We start from the raw sequence: 20,005 nt of genomic DNA, 5'->3' as shown, positions 1-20,005 counted from the left end.
GGAGGGGAGCGGGAACCACCACGAACTTGAGGCATATACAGAGCACAGTCCTCAGGTCACAAATGTGCTTCCTGGAAGGCTCAGTGGATAAATGGATTTAGTTTACTAAAAATGCCCATTGTGAATGCACATATGATTCTGTCATTGCCCAGGATTAACAGCCTACTACTGTCATGCTGGCATCATACGCGTCTCCGTGAGTTATGTGGATGGATTTCTCTTAAAATCTCTGAATTGTTCACAAGTACACGCCTCGATTTACAAAACAGAGTTAAGGTAGAAGTTGTAGATTATACTGCAGCCACCACTTTTTTCCATAGAGAAGATTCATCCTACTTCTTCACAGTCTGTTAGTCCACAGAGATTTTTACTTAAGTCATGGGAAGTACTTTTGGAAAATACCGTAGCTTCAGTGACTGAATCTGTACATTAGCAGAACCTGCGTGACCTCCAAGAGATTAAAGCACTATGATCTTTAAATGTCAAAGTGACTCCTGTAGCTTATATGACGTGGAGATGCCCACAAATTCATTCTTAGTGCAGACTCCAATAACCTCAGAGCAGCCAACATAATCCAAATAACTATTCCATCTTTTCCAGTATTTAGACACTGCTTTATAGTCTTCAGCGCCTGCACAATCTCCTTGTTTATTGGGCACATTCCTGTTAAGCTCTGATTAATTCTGCAAGGATTACGCTTTCTATCCCTATGTACTGGCTATGTGCAACTCCAGACACAGGCAAATCCCCATTTATCACATTAACACCAAGTTGGGAAATTGCAGCACAGCCATAACAGTTCCTAAGAATGGGGCCATGGTCATTCTCCATCTTCCAACACGGCTGCAACAGCTGGGGAAGGCACAGACTGAACATATTAAAGCCCAAACCAACATCTATTTTCCAAGAGCCTTGTAAAGTTTCCAATTCTCGCACAGTCAAGAGATCTTCCACATCTACTCACCAAAGCAGGAGATAAGCAATTGCAACAAAATTATTAATATTCTAATTAACAGAAAATAAAAGCTATACTTTCCTTCCTGCCAAAGATCTCTTGTAATAAAACAACTGACTCTGCCCTATAAATTCATCTTTCATTGGGTTTTTTTTCTAGCTCTGTGCTACGCCAGCTGGTTTGCTTAGAGCAATGAGCTGTTGAATTAGATAACACGTTTTTAATAAGTCAGTCTAGTAGAGCAGTTTTGAATGGCTTCACAATTCACAGATGTCTAAATTGTCTGTAGAGTAATATTAATACTAAGTGGTAAAAACAGGGACTTCTGATTCTGTTGAGTCCACAAGTGACAAATACACATTTTCTCAGCATAGCTATCAGCTTTCAATTAGTGTTTTAATTAGTCCTAAATAAAATTGCACATTTGTATAGCATTAGGAATTATTTTAGACAAATTACAGGTTAATAGGAATAAAGCATCCATCTGAACTCAGAGCTAAACTGAATGCGCAAAGAGGTATGTTAATCCCTAGCTAGTGGTGAAAAAGGAGAATTTGTGCTGCAGAAAAAGTTTCCTAAACTTTCTACTCAGACTTTTACTGATCACGAGAAAAGAATCCACGAAGTCATAACCCTGCGGCACCAGGATTCCCACATGCTCCAGGACGCCTCTCCAAGAGTCCTACTAATAAGACAACAAGACCTAAGGATGAGAGGCTCTTGGATAAACAGAGGATTTTACTGCTTCTGGGGCAGCAGGTGCCTGCAGTATAAAGCTACAGTGATATTCAGGGTACTGCGAAACCAACCGAACTGTTACTCAGGACTCAGAGAAGAAAGATGCTCGGGGAGCTCTGCAGGACTGGCGTGGCCTCATCATGCTCCCAAAGCAAAGGGACATGGCCATGCCTTCTGGGAGCCCTCATACAGACTTACTGGCACAGAAACGCAGCAAGCCTGGCTCAAAAGCCTTTCCTCAAAGCAACTGGAGATACTGCAACTGACATGGATGCTCTTGAAACACAACAGCGTATCAAAATTATTTTTAAAATAGTCAAGAAAAGCATTTTGACATTTTCCTTGTAGCTTTTCATAAAGTTTTCATTATTTTTCAGGCAGGTTGCTAGTTAAATTCTTTTTATGACTAAAAATTTTGTTTGGATTTATATAAAGAAGCACTGCCAGGGAAGACAAGGGTACTTTTAAAGTTGCAAGTGCTTTGTACTATACGCTGTATTATAAAAAAATAAATAACTATAAAAAATGTAAAAGAATCAATGAAAATCCAATAAAGAAAAATGCTTTGTTTTCAGAAGCCAAGAAAATAGGCATGACTTAGAAATCAATGAAGTATTTATTCACTAAAGTGAGATTTCTTTAATAGCACAGTACTTAAAAAATAAATGTGAAGCTTAACTAACAAAACACACACCAAAATGCAGCAGACTAAATCTTTAGATTAATCAATTGCATCTATATAATATTTTACAGTTCAATAAACTTTAACAAAAATGAACTTGTTTCCAACAACTGGGCAGGTTTATGGCATTTGCTAGCCTGTACAAGCAATGCCATTGGAATAATTTAATAAAAAAAAGAAAACGATATCAAGCCATGCGAGGTATCATACAGTATGCATTTAAATTACTTACTAGCTCATTACATCTTCTAACCGCAACAAGAATCATCTCCACAAAGCCAATCCTCTTTGCATCTTTCTTTGCTCTCTTAGCTTCACCAAACTGTGCAATTCCTAAAGCATTTTTGCATATGAGCTGCACAAGCAATCCTCACCTATTTATGCCAGCTGGCTCCAGAGGAGAGCTCCAAGATCTCTGCAAGTTGTGTTACTCCCCAGCCATTCAGTACGATACGCTTTGATAAACGCATTCTTATTCCCTAAGACTTGACTCTATCTTTATTCTCCACTGTTCCAGTATATTGGGCTGTTCTTGCTTTCCGTTGACTACAGTGAACAGAGCACTGGGTATGCTCCAACATACGGTCTTTATAAAGTCAATGGGAAAATCCTTATGACTTGCCACGAGGGAAGACCTCGGGATCCTGGTGGTCACCAAGCTGCCCAGCAGCCAGCAACATGCCCTCATGGCAGAGAAGGCCAGCAGCATCCTGGGCTGCATTAGGCAGAGCATTGCCAGCAGGTTGAGGGAGGATCACACGAGGTCCCTGCCAACCTCAACCATCCTGTGATTCACTGCCAGGACTGATCAGCTTCCAAAAGAACCATTTTTTTTTTTTAAACTCAGTGCCACAGCTGTAAACTCCAAAATGAATTAATCTATTTTTAACTAATGGTTAAGTAATTTAAACCAAAATCTAGTCCATCAGCTTCTGTAAGGGGAAAATTCAGTTCTGATTTGCAGTCTACGATGTGTGGATGTTAAGTGAGCACAACAGACAGCTTCACCTCAGGAACCTCAGGTCATAGATTATGAAAACAGAGAAGACAAAAATATTAATACAGAAAAGGTGAGAGAAAAAATGATAGCATATTGAATTCTTTGGTTAGAAGACAAATCCTTGTCTTCCTAGATTTGATGGAAGTATTAAAACTGAGGGAGGTTATTGGGCTTGCAACTGTGAGTTTCGCAAGAAAATTTATTTCACAATATACAAAAATACCCTAAGGTATACAGCCCACCTGGAGCAAATTCCAAGTGCACCAAAACAATTTCAAAGGATTACAAAAGCCAAAGTACTATGACCTACTGCATTCTTGAAATACTCTTCCTTATATTGTGTCTAAGAATTTCAGTATCAAGTTTGTTGATCAAGTTTAGACTGTAATACAACTCTGCCAAAAGCTTAAAATAACTCTAACTTTAAAATATTTAATGTATATTAAAAGACCAAATGTAATAATCAAGGTAGAAATCACAGATTTTCTTTAAAGTAGGTTTTATATCAAGAAATGAAGTTAACAAGCTCAGTCAAGACATTTGTTTATTTATTTCCCTCAGGCTGATAAATCCTAAGACCAGCTCCTAAGGGAGCTTGGAATTGAAGAAAGGTGATATGAAGGAATAACCCATGCCTGAGAGAATAATAATGGAAAGAGAGAAACAACTTATATTTCCTGTACCTAATGAAAACTCAAATAGAGAATAAATATAACTTCACAGCAACACAGACTTATTGATCAAACCAAAATATTATTGAGCTGGGCTAAAGGACTATCTCAGAAATGTGCTAGAATGGCACAGAAGTTCATAAAGCTTCCAAGCAAAAGACAAATAAATAGCTTTTTAAGAGAAGATGGTCTTGGGGAAATAATGGCTTACTAAATCACAATCCTTGGATTTGGCTCACACTGACGGCTCTTAGCTCCAAAGGTATCTAAAATTCAAATACCATTAGGAAGTATTTGTCCTGTGTGATATTTTTCCCTCTCTCAGATAAGAGTTAGTAGACATGACATTTAAGATGCTCAGAACTTTAAATATTGTTATTAGTAAATTTGACATTTATCAAACTTTATCAACTGATCCTCCAATAACTAGAAGATCACTAAAAGTTTAAATCACCATCCTTAGCCACTACAGCTCACCTAAACCCCATTCATGTTTTATTCTAAGCTGTAAAAACATTCAGGTGTATCCAGAAGTATCTGGATTTCAGACTTGTTACAGAAATGGAAACAAATCCATGGAGTACGGACATTCTATGTGCATTAGCGGAAAAAAGGAATTTTAAATACAGTGCTTATAACAGTTTACCTCTATAAATGGACTTGCAGAGTAATGTTGTTAAGTACGTTAGAATAAGAACTTTCATTGACGTTTTCAAGGCTAGCTCCTTGTGATCATCCTTGTGATTTGCCATGGACACCAGCTCCAGAAATGCAACGAGGATGAAGAGAAGGAATTCTCAAAGAATGAAACAATCTAGTCTGTTGTCAAATTCTGCCTAATCTTTAGAAATGCAGGTGTGCAGACAAGGCAATACCACGATCATTTTTGTTCTGACTTATCACTTACTTTTAAAGCACACTGTCTAGCATTTCCATATTATAAATAATTCAAGGAAAAGACAAGTTTAAAAACCCTTGTGTTTTGAGTTCAAAATAGCTGATTTCAAAATAAGCTTGCTTTTTAATACTGCCGAGTCCTTACACACAAACGCACCCCTCCTCCCCCCTCATTCTCACAGTTCTGCTGGCAAAAAACATGATGTAGCATCCCTAGGTGTGCCATGTATATGCAGAAAATATTACAGAAGCACTTTGAAGTGTGTCCAATTCAATAAAATCTGGAGAGTTTTAATTGCACTTTCAGTTTTGAAATATTTCACAATTAAATTATATTTCCCCTTAAAAATTTTCCACAGGTATTTTAATGTTATGGAGTGATATGAATCTATCAGTATCATAATCTATTTTAAATTTCTATTGAAATCTGTTCCACAATAGAAATTGCAATGGAAAACACCCAAGCTTATAATACACTATAACCCCTAAAAACTACCACAGGTGTTGCAATAATACTTGTAATTTTGTTTTTGAAGGATGTAGATGAACAACAGACGTTTTGGTAGTAACTGTTTCTGGGCAATAGGAATGCAGTCATCTAAACCAAAAATCACGTCTGGTATTTTCACGCAGAAAGACTAAGGCTAAATGCTGTTGTATGAGAACTGAACATGGAAAAGAGAAAAATACTACTTTATTCCCATAGACTCTTGTAGTACATTCTATTGAATAACAATAAACAAAACACGTAAGAATTTTATCTCATAACTAATGCTTTCTTTGCAGATTTCACATATTATTTATTAACCAGTATATATATATTTTAATATATATACAAATTATTATTTTTTAATCTTTGCATGACACCCAAGAGCAAGACACACATGCTGTTTCACTGTCAGTTTTGGTGTTTGTGGCAACTGACCTCACTAGAGACTCAGAGAGATTTGGCCCACGGGATGCAGTCACAAAGCACAGCCACGGACAGCTGAGCCCACGAGAAGTCCTGTCCAGATCAACTCATCCTTGCAGACAGGAAACTCTCAACAAGGAAAGACTTACTCTAGCCTTATTAGTAGAAGTTGCCTATCACATCATGAAGTGTTTAGCCTTTAAAATAAGAAAGGAGGTAAATACTTAGTGTGCAGAATTTGGGTAAGCCTTAGTTTTAGAATATTATCAATAAATTTGATAATCTTTGTTGCACTTGGGTGAACCAGATATAAGAAGTAAAGTCTGAATCACCTCCTCCATCACCCCGATGTTGGTTTTTTTCCTGCCCCCAAATTTAATTTCAAGCTATAAAGAGATCTGAAAAAACTTAAACAGAAGAAATAGTTCAATTACATGCAATTAAAATAGCGATAGCAAAAGTCCACTTATTTTGCAGGACTTGGATGATATATTTATCACTACACATAGTTTATTTCTACTAGCATTCAGTGCACTACTCAAAACATGTAATTATATACCAAAACTATAATTTGCAGATGTCCTTACTTCACTGAGCACAAAGAAATTAATTGCCCTGTTTCTAAACAGGATAAAAACTTTGTATATAGGTCTTTGAGCAATTCTCAGAATGTTAATAATGTTACCAATATAATACAATATTACACAAAATGATACTAGTGGTAAACTTTCCACTTCACACTAATAATTAATCAGAAGACTGCCAATGCAATTAAGTAGTCTCATATATTCAGCCATAGCCAGTGTCTTTCCAAAATAAACTAAAGCTACCAAAAATATTCTGAGTACAGGACTATTTTTTGCAGTGGTTATTAGCAATACTCTTAACTCCTTCTACAACATAATAGGAACTTCATACAGTTCAGAAACTGAATTTAAGGAGTGGCTGACTACACAAAAACCTCTGATGGGCAGATTCTGATATCCGAGGCTTTACTTGAAGTGTACCAGAATTCAGGATTCGCCAAGTTATTAAAAAATAAAAATGGCCCTCCTCTGCCTCCCCATATTTTAAACTAGCCCATTCACACAGGCTCATCGAGTGTGATGAAGTTACCTGAAAGTTTGGCAACAGCGTGGAACATCAACACCTTCATTTCGAAGTCATATCTAAAACCATCAGGATGTGACATACGCTAACTCTTGGAGGAGCTATCCTCCATCAATTCTCCTTTCCTTCTGGTTATTTCAGGCACTTCGCAATCGGCTCACTTTCAGGTTTGTATGCTGAAGTGCACGGTTAGCAGTTTCTCTGGCTGCGGTGGATCACTTGGAATAGTTCCCTGAGAAATCATGGGCTTGAGTACTTACATCTTTTCTGCATTGCCCCTGAGTTTTTCCTACATTTCCTGAGTCCCTTACAGAATTCATCTGCTTCCTAGATTCACAGAACCACCCTGCCACGGTAGTTCCAGAAGAGCCCTGCCACGGGTAGTCTCTCCAGTCTTTGTGCACTCTCCCCTTTTCAGCCAGGTTATACAGTTCACCTTAATTTCACTTACATGATAGTAACGTCTGACCCTCCAACCAGTCAAATATCATGGCAAATCACATTACAGCCCTGAACTGGGGTTGCAGCAACTTTATTTGATTTCATTTCTATTTCTGAATCACAAAGGACAAAGCAACTTTGCCTTCCTTTACATAAGCGATGTTCCTAATTCTTCTATGTCACCTTAATTAGTCCATCATACACCACGTATTTAAGAAAATAACTATTTTGTGGGGTTTTTTTTAAAACTTAAGCTATAGCTAGCTACCAAAAACTATACACAGGTTGTGAGATGTTTAATACATATATCTACATATACAAGGAAGGCCAACTGACCTCTACATGACAGCAGGACATAGTGACAGGTACCAATGGTTACATTTGGGCTTTTGCTATGGCCCAGGTTAAAAATATGTTGATTGGCTCACAAGGACTAATTTGGCCATAACTAGGGTTTTTTCTAAGATGTGCCATTTAGCTTTAGTTTATATTGCTGTTCTGAGAAACTAATGCTGACTCTGCACAAACCATGAGATCAAATGGGAAACACAAATGACCACCAACAAGCATTAAAGAGCACTTCCCAGCTTCCACCGGTGATGTTTGCCAGGTGCCTCAGGTTCGGTCTCCGAGCACAATTATTCAATCATTATTCAGTCCTGATAGCACTGCACAACTTTTCTCTATTACGCTGAAACTATTCAGGAATTAACAAACTCCACTCGCCTCTGCCCATCTCACCGCCAAGACTCACGCCAGCAGGTATTTGGTACACAGCCACATCCCAGGTGTCACAAACTGCTGCTGTCTCTGCTCAGACGATGCACCAGGCCATGAGAGTCTTTGGATCATCTTTACTCTTCTTCCTGGAGGGGACCTGAACCCTGGTCTCAATGCTTCATAAGGAATCACTCGGGCACTCCTCTGGCTCGTCAGGATCCTGCTCTGAGGAACCTCACTCTGCCTATTTATGAAATCGAAGGCTCCAGGACCACCTCAGGTGACAGGTAAACAGATGAGAAGGCACCAGAAAATGAGCATCTGCAATGCTGTTTGTGATGCTGACCACCTTTTCCCCGGTATTTAATCTTCGTGCCTCCGTTCCCCTCTGTAAGAGGCGAATTACTTCCATACCTCCCAACCACATTGTAAAATCGATGCTTTGCAGAGCACGGCACTGCAGTACAACACTATGTAGGAACATACCAGATTCCTGTTCCTTTACGCAGGCAAAGTGATTCCTTATTCCAAAATAAGTTACTACTTTACATAAGCAGAAATACTAGGATCTCCTGGCCAGGTTTGCAGCCTGCCAGCACAATTCCTCTCAGGAAGAATCATTATTCATCCTAGCTGAGGATGTATTGACTTAAACAGCTCTGACAATTATTTTACCACTTCATACTGCATAAGGAAATGCTTTCAAATACAGATTTGTGGTGGCAAGAAGGTTACTAAATGGACATTTTCCTTTTTGCCATTTTGCTGTAGTGAGCTGAGACTGCAGATGTAGCGTTGCAAGAGGAAAAAAAAAAAAAAGCCTTATGCAACATTTATTAGTTTTGTATTTTATACTTTCATCCTCAGTCCTTTAAAGCTTTAGCTCTGTTTTTCTGGAAGCAGGTTATAAACACTGCCACTTACACTGAGCTATAGAAAAACACTGGAGATTAACCTTGCTTTATTCCAGTGACTTGTAGTTTCCAAATAACTTGTTTCCAGTAGCTGTGGACAGCAGCATAAACACAAATAAGAACAAGGTAATTTGAAAAGAGAAAAGTCTTTAGCAAGAAATGAGAACTGAACACACTAGGGAGAAAAAAAATTTAAAAATCACAATACAGAACTCCAGTTAGAATTCTCCATTTCCATATAGCAGAACACTTTCTTTTGGAAAAATTATTTCCCAAAGAATGAGTCTTGAGCAAGAAATATCCTGTCATTCCTGATATTTAGGCTCTATATATGTGAATCTAGCTGAATGCCAGGTAAGCAAACCAGTTAGCCGACTGAAAACCAGCAAAATAGCTAACAGGAAAAAAGCTGGTTGCAAACTATTGTTTAGTTTCCCCAACGCTTTCCATTATTTTCACACACATACACTTTTTCCTGCTATTGCTTAGGACAGAAGAAATCTTATGGAAAGGCGCAGCAGAAATGGTTTTGAGAGCTGTGTAGAACTATTTTCGCAAACAAAGCTAAGGGGAAATTAAGTTATTTTGTCCATATAAAAATAATTATTAAATTTCTTTCATTGGGAAACTCTAGTCACTTTATAGTTTAGGACTGCAACCAAAACTTTACAAGGAATGTACCCTGGTGTTAACATGCACTTTTCGCCATCCCATGAAATTTAAAGAAATTGGAAGCCACAGAAAAAAACAAACCAAAACACACACAAAAAAAGCACATTTCATGTATGTTTCTTACATGCTCATCAGTATCAGCAGCTAATTCTCGAAGATCCCTTTTACAATGCATACATATAGATGGTAAGATCAAGGGAAGAGATTTTTATTTGAAAAAGAACACTAAAGAGAAAACAAAAATGACGAGGAAGAATTCAATTAACATCCTAGATCCCACAACAAAGCAACATACTGCAAAAGAACTTATTGAAGAATGGCTGCTTGCAATCCTGCCTCACTGCTGTGTCTGAGCAAGGGGTGGGAAGAAAAAGCATTTCTTCACGAACACCCTCCAGCAGAAGGCTCACAGGCTTAACCAAGACATCTGAGCCCAACATGCAGAGAAGTCTGAGGTTACCTCAGGTACGTCTAGCCTGGAAGGGACTGTCAATACTTCAGGTTTATTTGTCTTATACTTGAAAGCCATGATCTCACCCAACAGATGGGGCTAACCGTTTAAGATGCTGCTGATGAAAAGGGGACAAGTTTGTAAGAGAATCTCTTCTGTGATCAGGCAAGGCAGTGTGGATTTTCCTGCACATCCAGAGCCGTGGGAAGAAAGAGGCTTTTGTACTTCTGGATGATAGGAAAGACTGTGCTGCAGATCTGATTCTGCTAACCTCCCCTTTCGGGCTAATTGAGTACAGTTAATTCTCTTGGCACAAAAATGGGAGAGTAAGAAATTAGCCTTTACAGCCCACGGCTTAATTTTGAGCACATTCTTTTAATGTACCAAGGTTAAAAACTTTATAAGTTTTGTTTTATAGACTTTGTTTTTATGTCAAGTTATTGCTGTACAATTTCTCAGTGGAGTTCCTGGTCCCCATTATCAAGTTTCTCTCACCTTCCTTTTTCCGAACATGAAGCACTGAGATGTGGAAGACATCCTAGCAAACAGATCTTCAGTTACTACTGCAGCAGCAGAGTGCAGCATCTAATGTTTTCTAGCCCTTACTCAGCACCGAGCTGCTGTGCAATCCAGAGATAATATTGACAGTGCTTTGGGAATATCTAAAGGCAGCACAGCATCTCTTCTTACGAAATTCATATTCATTAGTTTTAGCGGGCTCCTAATTGGTCAAAGCAGAGGTCATTGTTCGGTGGATTCATCACCGATCTGTGAGTAGTTAAACACATCTTTGGGAAATTCAGTAAAATTGACATTTGGTGCCAGCAACGCAGACAGAAGTCAGAAGCTGTGAATTCTCTAAATTTACTGCAAGATATAAAGGGGAGATCAGGTAGTGCTGATAAATCTCGAGGGCTGCCGCAAAACCCCAGTCAGATGTCACAAGCTATAAACTTACAGAGAGGGAGACTCAGAATAATTCTTTCTGGGGTTAGTTGTACTGTCATGAGTTATTTCTGCTGCGGAGTTTCACCTCCCTGCAGACACAGCGAGGCTGAGCAGATCCTTTTGGGCTGGCAGCAGTTGGATCGTACCTGGGATGAACCTCTCCAGGTATCCTCTGCAAGGCTGTAGCACATTCAAACACAGGGTGCTAGTCCTGAGGATACTACAAGGCTCACCATAGTAAAAGGCAAGACGTTTCTCAAAGAAAAATGAAGCGCTGACTCAGTATCTGTAAAGTCCTGCTACGAATAATTGCCGTGCACAAAATAAAATCATTAATTCAGTGCTTTGCAGCAGTTCTCGCAGGATAACAGTTATTCCCCTTCACATTCTCTCTGCCTTTTTAAACCACATTTTCCCCATCCAACTTTATTTAAAAAAAGGAAGAAATTAATTACATCTGAAGTAATTAGAAATTTAAAATCCTTTAATTCACTTCTCTCAGACACACAGCTTTAGAATATATTAAGAAGATGTTAGGTCTAATACTCTCCTCAGAAGCCTGAGAGACTAATTTATTTCGATGGAAGGCACACATGCCTCTGAAAGCAAATATAGCCATTAACTCCTTTAATCCCTCCCCATCACAAATTATCTATTTTGTTATTTAACTACTGAATCGTCAAAACGTTGAGTAAGAAAGGTTCCAACATACTCAAACCCACGGATGCAAGAGATGCAGACTAAAAGCCTGCCTTACCCTAACGTGCCCCTCATGCCCTGCCAGGCAGCAGCAAAGCACGTTGCAATGTTTACAGCCCTGCCTGGAAACTCTTCTGTAGTCTGACCGAGTGCTGTCTCAACAGACTAAACTCTTCCCTGGCATAAATGTTACTAAAGATCTTTAATTCAATGCACCAAGAGAAATTGGGCACAACGTATTAAAAAACAATAGGCTTGAAACATATAATTGACCATGAGTTTCCTGAATTATGTCTGTTTACAGAAATATTAACTTTAAATGTAATTTATGTACTTGCTGCTGAAAAAAAGGCACATTGCAATATGATGCATTTATTTTTTAATCGTAAGAACATTAATTCACTTGACAGAACAAGTAGCGAATACACAGATAATTTAACACCATGTGGCTAAAGTAAGTTGGTATTAAATTCCAGCTTCAGCACCAAATGGCAAGTTAACACACTGAACAAGCTTGAACAAAAAGAAGACATATTGGTAACACGCAGTGCAGCACTAGGAGAAAGGAACTAGTAATACACGATTTTACACTACAGCGTTTCACAGCAGACCCATCCCGTGTACATTCTGGCTGCATTAGATGGTTTGGCCTGATGGCTATATACAGTCTGCGGTCACAATCTGTTCTCCTAATCCAGCAGATTAAAAATAAATTCCAGTGATTAAGAGAGCATAATAATTTTTTTTCCTAATATTGTAAGTGCTATCTGACATAATAGCCTTCAGTACGTAACTTGACTTTTAGAAGACTACCTATGTAAATACTAAATAATATAGAAATCTATGTTTTTGTCCAAATACACAGGCTGCAAACAAACAAGAGTTGGACAGGTCAGAAAAAGTATTTTAGAGAGGAAATGTTGGTATATCAGTAAAATTATCTGTGGAAAGAACTGTAATATTCCCATACCCAAACACTGAACTTCAAAATAGCACTCACAGTGTGCTAAAATGGATCAACACTCAGTAAATATTTACTTCACAAGTCACCTACAAAAAGCCTATAATGATTTTTTTCTGGAGCTTCAACATGAAAGATTGGCAAGTGTTTAATTTTTTTTTTTTTTTTAAAGCAATGCAAAGCAGACAAAGCAGCCTAAAGATGATGAAAATCTGAAAGCACGAGAGGACACTTTTAGAAGCCTGAAGATTAAGGGCTTGTTATGTTGCAGAGCAGTTAACACACTTGATCTTAAGCAGGGGATAATTTCTTCCAGATGAGGAAGCGAGGTGGACAGAGGACTCATGATTAATAATTATCCTAATCTACTTTCACCATTCCTGCGCTGAGGTTTTTAACAGAATGGTATTTAACAGCAAAGCAGGATAACTTGAGCCTCTGTGCAGGGCATGACGGTAAAGACATTTTCACTCTATGCACTTAGTCAGGGCTGTCTTGTTAAAGCTCTGAGTCCCTTTCCATATGCAGTCTTCATCACCCCGTTAAGAGATTTGCTGGCACCCATCCGCGTGGCAGAGACATGCTAGGCTCTGAGGCCATTTGGCTAAACACTAGAGGATGGTTTTTACATGTTATATCTAATCCACAATATCCAGCGCTAGCTAGACACTACTAGGTTACCTTGAAAAGGCTGTAAAACTTGAACTGTTTCAAAAGCATTCAGAAAAAGGGATGATATTCACTTACAGCAAAAAAGGCAAGAACTATTTTGGGGACGAGCTCCCTCCTGACCAATGAACACGACAAGCAGGACAACAGGATGTCTGTAGGAAAAGTGGATGTATAGGGTATATCCCCTTTTGGGACCCTGCATCATTCTCCATTCTGAAGGCAGCATCCTATAGAGTGGAATTAGGGGTATGTTCTTTGTAGCCTTAATTTTCGTATTATATTGTATTGTATTATATTATATTACATTATACTATATTATATTACCATATTTGTAATCATTCAACAGGAACAGCACTGCTGCGGCACAGTAACCACCAAAGCTGTCGTACTGGCAGTACCTTGAACTAGTAACTTGGGAAATGCTTGCAGTCTGTTTTGTCCAGTTGAGTGGTAAAACAGTCATCTTTGCATAGCTTGTGATGCTGTTAAAGACTCAAACACATCTTAAGAAAACTGTAACAAAGACCTGTATTGGTATTCAAAAGGAAAACATAAAAATGCCTCGAGAGAGAAGTACTCGTGTATGCCATGAACAGCACAACCCCATGACAGATGTAGCAGCAATCCCTTCAGGAACCTGTACACACTGACTGTAGAAAAGGTCTGCCAAAAGCCACGCAGGGCTGCTGAAAAATAATTTTTCACAGCTGGTCATAGCTGGGGGAGGGGAGTCAAATTAGAAGAGTCATGCCGTGTTAAGACAAAATGGGAAAAAATTAAAAATGACAAGAGTGAACAAATGGCATCTTCCCAAAAGATTTTAAGTAACATTTGAAAATAAGACAAATACAAATATTTGATAGAAAAGAGATCCATTTTCAGAAAATAAATCCATGAGGGCAAGTATTTTGAAGGTTTGGTACTTAAATGCCAGCAATAACGTCCTTCCCTTTCCCACAGCATAGCTCTGAACAGGGCTGACACACAACCCAGTGACTTTGCTTTTGCAGCTGTAATGCAAGCGAGATGCACACGTCTTAGTGAAGCAGCAAAGTGGGAACTCAGCAAATGAGTTAGATTGCAGCAACAAAAACTTCATTCACCTATTTTTATGTCGTTAGATAAATTAAAAAAATATTTGGGAAAAACTTAGACATGACCTTTTTGATGGATTCTCTACACTGTACTTTCTACTTCTATACCTACGTATATAAAAGCCCATCACTAAACTAGAATTCCATATGTGAAGTACAAGGAACTATAATATCCAAATATCCCAAGCATATATGTCATTAAAAACCCCACCAGAATCAAACCTCTAAAAGATATGCTGTATGCATATTTTCTTTCTGTGAGCTGTCTTACTATCATTCCTATCAGCATTTCCATCTTGGTATTTAACATTTACAGAAGTTGACAAGCTTTGCAAATTCTTCGGGCTCTGCACAGTCACCTGCCATGAAAACCAGCTTGCAAATACCTGATATAATTAGTAGCTAGAAGGATCTCCATACTTAAATGTGTGAAATCCAGAAGAAATACAGAAACACAACAAGGATAACCAAATACAGAACAGGGTCAGGTAAAAATTTTCTATCTATATGAAGGCTTTCTGATGCTTCATAATGCTGGTCTTCCCTTAGTTGCTAAAGAGATGTTTTTAACATAACAGGGGATGTTAGAGGTAGCACTATCATAGTAAAACAGGCAATAGTGAATGTGCAGATAGGAAATTAGGGTTAAAAATGGTCTGGAAATGCAGATATTGTACCTCTATCATAAAAAGGAAAGCAACAGATGGAAAATAAGAAGGTCACTCTATCTGGAGGAGTAGAGAAACACAAATAGCAAAATTATGCCAGAGATTTTTCAGGGATAAGGACTCCTCAATTAGTTTGTTTTTCTTCCTGTAAAGTTACGCAGAAGGACAGGGACTGGCTTTCTCCCTCTCACTATAAATCAAATTTTTGGGCATCATGATAGTTACTATGCTCACAGGAAAGAGCAGGGTATGTTTACAATATTCAAAAAACTAGCATCTGGCTGATGACTCGTGCAATGTGAATATGCCAGGTTGAAAGGTAAAAAAACCTCCACTGTGAAAATAGTTTGGGTTGAAACTCATACACAGACCGCTACATAGTTCAGGTCCCTGCAATAAGTTAAAACATGTGAGAATGTGCAGAATTTGCATATCATTAACTTGAGTAATTTTCCTGTAATGAATTAAAACTCACTAAGATACTGTGCTTGCCAAATGCAGACTACTAAGTAAAAGGATGAGCATCCATCAAAACAGGTTTGGACTAAGAGGTCTGTAAAGATAGCGTTGAGTGTATTTTATACAAGATGCTTCATTCTTGTCATGTTTTCCTTGCACTGAAAGTGTACCTTAAGAAAAAATTTGAGCAATTAAAAATCTGCATCTTCAAAATCTGCTGTATCAGCAACTTATTTTCAGACTAGTTTTAATAATTTTGGTTTTCATAAAATAAGTTCTAAAATTTAATTTTAAATGAGTGAAAACTGTAAGGAATCCTGCATGGCAAAACTTCATAAGCACTCTTAATAAACATTCAGATATTTGGCTTTATTGTTATTTTGTATAATTGTTCTTAACTGTTTATCCTTGCAGAGTAAGGCAAATTCCTCAATACTACCAAAAGAAACTTTGCATCCTCAAGCAAACAAACAGTTCTGAGACACAGTCTTATTACCAATAAAGGACTTTGGGGGTTTTTGTTTCTCTCTTTGTTTAGGAAGCTCCTTACTATAATCTACAAACATGCATGTACTGAAATGAAAAATTATGCGAACTTCATATACTAATTTTTTTAAGCTAAATAGTAGGAGAATCAGCGTGACAAACTACAAACGAGCTAAGCTGGATTCTGCAGTTAACTTCCATGTGATTAATACAACACCACAAACTATGTTGGGGCCTCTAAAATGTTTATCAAAAAATGGATGAAATTTTATTTATGAAAACTGACTTGTTAAGTCGACAAAACTGCATATGCAGGCAAAATCTTCATGTGTAAATGGACTGACACTTGTAACCCAGACTTTAAGCGAGCCGTGGCTAAAAAGGAAGTAAAATAAAATTGGAATTGTACACTATGTAAATTGAGAATTTAGCAGAGTGTTATGACTTTTTCTCAATGGCTTTTCTATAGTGCTTAATGCTAATACATTAGCCTTCACATCATTCCTCAAAGGTGTTCTGTTAATCCCGGTTTGCTGACAAGAAACTGAAGTACAGAAAGATTAAGACCAACAGTGTAAAAACAAAACAAAAAACACAGACAAAAACCCACAAGTAAAAAAACAACAAAAAAAGACCACTGGTTATTTGAGGACCCAAACACAGCTGCTTAAACATTGCTTTTCATTTTTTACCCTTTGGAAGTGTAATCTTCTTATGGTAGTCATGACTACCGCACTCTGTACCTATTTATGTAGTGAACACAAGCATATTCCTAGAGAAATGTTTGTTGCCCTTCTTTTTCAATTAAAAATTCTGTTTGCTTTTATGCGTAGGCACCATCACTGCAGTCACTGAATTCTTGCTGCAGTCATTCACACACTGTCACCAAAACCAGGATTCTCTCTAACACAATGTAATTACTGAAACGAAGACCAAAGATCCACGCTGTACACGAGGAACATGCTGTACGGATATGGTCCCCAGTACTACACTTCCAGTTCATTTGCAAAACTCCTTGCTGAAACTAAGAATTTTTAAATGAGTAAAAAAAGAAACAAACAACCAAACAAACAAAAAGTCATTGCCAAATATAAGTTACATTGGAAGGTTTGGTCTTTTGTACTACTTTAGAAAGACTCTTGGGAATAACATCTGCAAGAAGTTCACGTGTAGTGATTGAGATGTTCAAGACACTGTCTCTGAATTTTTAATTAAATATCAAACTCAGTAATCCTAAGTATCTGCAGGGATTTTCTTTATGATTTTGCATATTATGAAATGACATGGAGAAGGTGAAAAGGAAAGTGCTGTTTAGTTTCTTCCAGTATGAAAAATTAGTAAGCACGTAATAAAATTGGAAGCCTGAGGCAGCTGTTTTGAGACCATATGCAAGTATGTTGCAGGACTGTTTGTCACAGAACTTTTGGGTACTCCAAGTGACATAGGTTGAAAAAGAGCTAGAAAATAAAGAGGCTAGGAGGGCAGAAAATAAATCAGTTGGGGCTACTGAATGAACATCAGTGATGCTCTGAAAGGAAGAGTTAGGTAGAGATTACCTATTCAAAGAGAACATTTTGGGGACTCAGAATATCTTAATGACAAATAACAAATACTAAATTCAGCATGTATGCATAGAAACAAATACAGCTACTAAAGACAACAGTAGTGAAGGTTGATCCTTCTGAACCATCATTTTTCCCCAGGTAAATGTACTCATCCTAATGCTAATCCAAGCAGAATCCACTTTACTGAAAAAACTTCCATCATTTTTCCTATGTGTAAACAACGCTTAAACATCTGCCTGGTGAGGACAGCACCAGGCACTATGAGTTAGACTGACCCAAACTGAAATGTTTGGAGGTTTCAGTTCTTCAGACTAAAAGCCTTTTCCCTGCACTTCCTGTACAGGCAGCTATTGACGTTCCTCAGCAAATGAATCCTCCAGGCTGGACCGATTACAACATCTAGACCATCCAGGAGAAAGGAACAAGCTCAAAAATTTGACCCTTGGGCCTGTTGCTATACCATTAATTCTCCACAGTTTGGGGTTGTTTTTTTTTTTTTTTTACATCTACAGAGTTTATTGAGTTAATCTTGTTCTGTTTAGGGCAGGTTAGAATCAAACCCCAAAACCTTGCTATCTTTTTCCAAGCCTCTCCATTACACACACAGCAATCTGAAGTGTAAAAGCATCCTTATGAATTTAATCCTTCATAAAGGCATATATTCTCTGCAATATGCATAACTATAGCACTTGACACAGAACTCCCACTAAGACAACAAAGTCACCTCGCTGTTGAGGGCTACTAGACGTGAACATCTGTCACTTAAACAAATGTCACTGAGTGTATCAACCTGAAGACTTCACTTATTCACCCAGAATGGAAAAAAAAAGAATTATATTTTTGGGTTTATGGGGTGACATCTGTTTGAGTGACAGATGCCTGTGCCACAAGAGTGCTGAACACAGTGTTTTATTGAGAGAGTAATCACCTCCAAAAGACTTTACCCAGTGCAATAAACTAAATGTTCTTCCTTTTATGATAAGCTCTTTTCATACTTTAAAAATCCCATTTATCAGGGATTGAAGTTGCAAAATTTAAAAGAGCTGCATATGTTAAAGTAAGGCAGTCTAAAGCATTTAGAGACCGCATTATTTGTGCCCAAGCTTAAATCCTTGTGTTTAGATCTCATTATCTTGGTTTGACCATGAGACTGCAAACAAGTCATGCAAATTTGTAAAACATTCAGCATAATTTGTATTAGAATTAAACACTGCTTTGGGTATGTACAGTTTGGGGATCTTTATTTTTACTGCGGAATGCTACACTAATCTGCAACTGAATTGATCATTGTATTGAATTAGCTATTATTTGATTATTATCTCAAGCAGAACAGAACAACCACAAACTAGCAGGGAGTCTTTATCTAAAAACAAAATCACACAGATTAAAACTGTGAAAACACAGCTTTATAATTTAGTAATTAATACTTTTTAGTTTGTTTCATTAGAACTTAAATACACGTTGGGGAGGCTGTTCACTATTGGTAGGATGCTGTAATCCCTGTAACACACTCTATCAAGGATTTTGTTCTTCATTAAATTATCTGGACTGCTTGAACAAGGGTCTACAACAATCTGTGGTTTCAACGTCTTTGCTATTATATAGTGTTTTTATACGACAGATATGTAAATAAATTTTGTATTCTTTTATTGAAACAATCATTAAAACAGAGCCACAGCCTGAGAAGAAAGATTGGAAGATTTGGCAAAATATAAACTAAAGCTCTCTAGGCAAAGTGCCTATGGGATAGTTGAATCAAATCCAGGTTCTCCCTTAGGAGATATAGCAGGGCTATTAGTGACTTCTCCATCAGATCAAGTCTTCTGGCAGAAAATGAACTCTCTGTAATATCTATCAGGTAATGCAAACCATAATATTTTATCTACTTTGTACTGATCTGGAATGCCTACAAAAAGAATTAAAGCATTTGATTTTTAAATAATTTAGCAAAACATTGAAAAGCGCATTCCTGTCTCCCAACGCCTTCCAGCCCTCTCCTCTTCTGTGGGTGGGTCTCTCTGGAGAAATGATGCTGCCATTAGACAACTCCCTCATCTCTGTTAGTTGTACGGTACATCAGATGCATTACATGCAGAGGAGCTGCAGGTCTGGATACATTACTGCAAAACTAGTTTACCCAGATGGATTTTAGCAGTTGTTTTGCATCTCCAAGTAAAACGTTTGTATTTTGAAAACATCAAAATACATATTTCCCACTCCAAACAGGCTCATCAAAGCTGCGTTTTAAAAAAAAGTCATTCAGAGAAAGGGAAAAAAGTGAAATTTCAA

General features: G+C 37.8%; 1 protein-coding gene across 1 annotated transcript in view; it reads right to left on the bottom strand.

The window, feature by feature from the left end:
* Positions 1-20,005, bottom strand: part of ZNF804A (zinc finger protein 804A) — a 160,663-nt gene that overhangs the window by 100,781 nt on the left and 39,877 nt on the right. The gene's annotated exons all lie outside the window — the stretch shown is intronic.

Source organism: Pygoscelis adeliae, unplaced genomic scaffold (genome assembly GCF_000699105.1).
Source record: "Pygoscelis adeliae isolate BGI_AS28 unplaced genomic scaffold, ASM69910v1 Scaffold7, whole genome shotgun sequence".
Taxonomy (NCBI): Eukaryota; Metazoa; Chordata; class Aves; order Sphenisciformes; family Spheniscidae; genus Pygoscelis; species Pygoscelis adeliae.
This window is presented reverse-complemented; position numbering and strand designations above follow the sequence as displayed.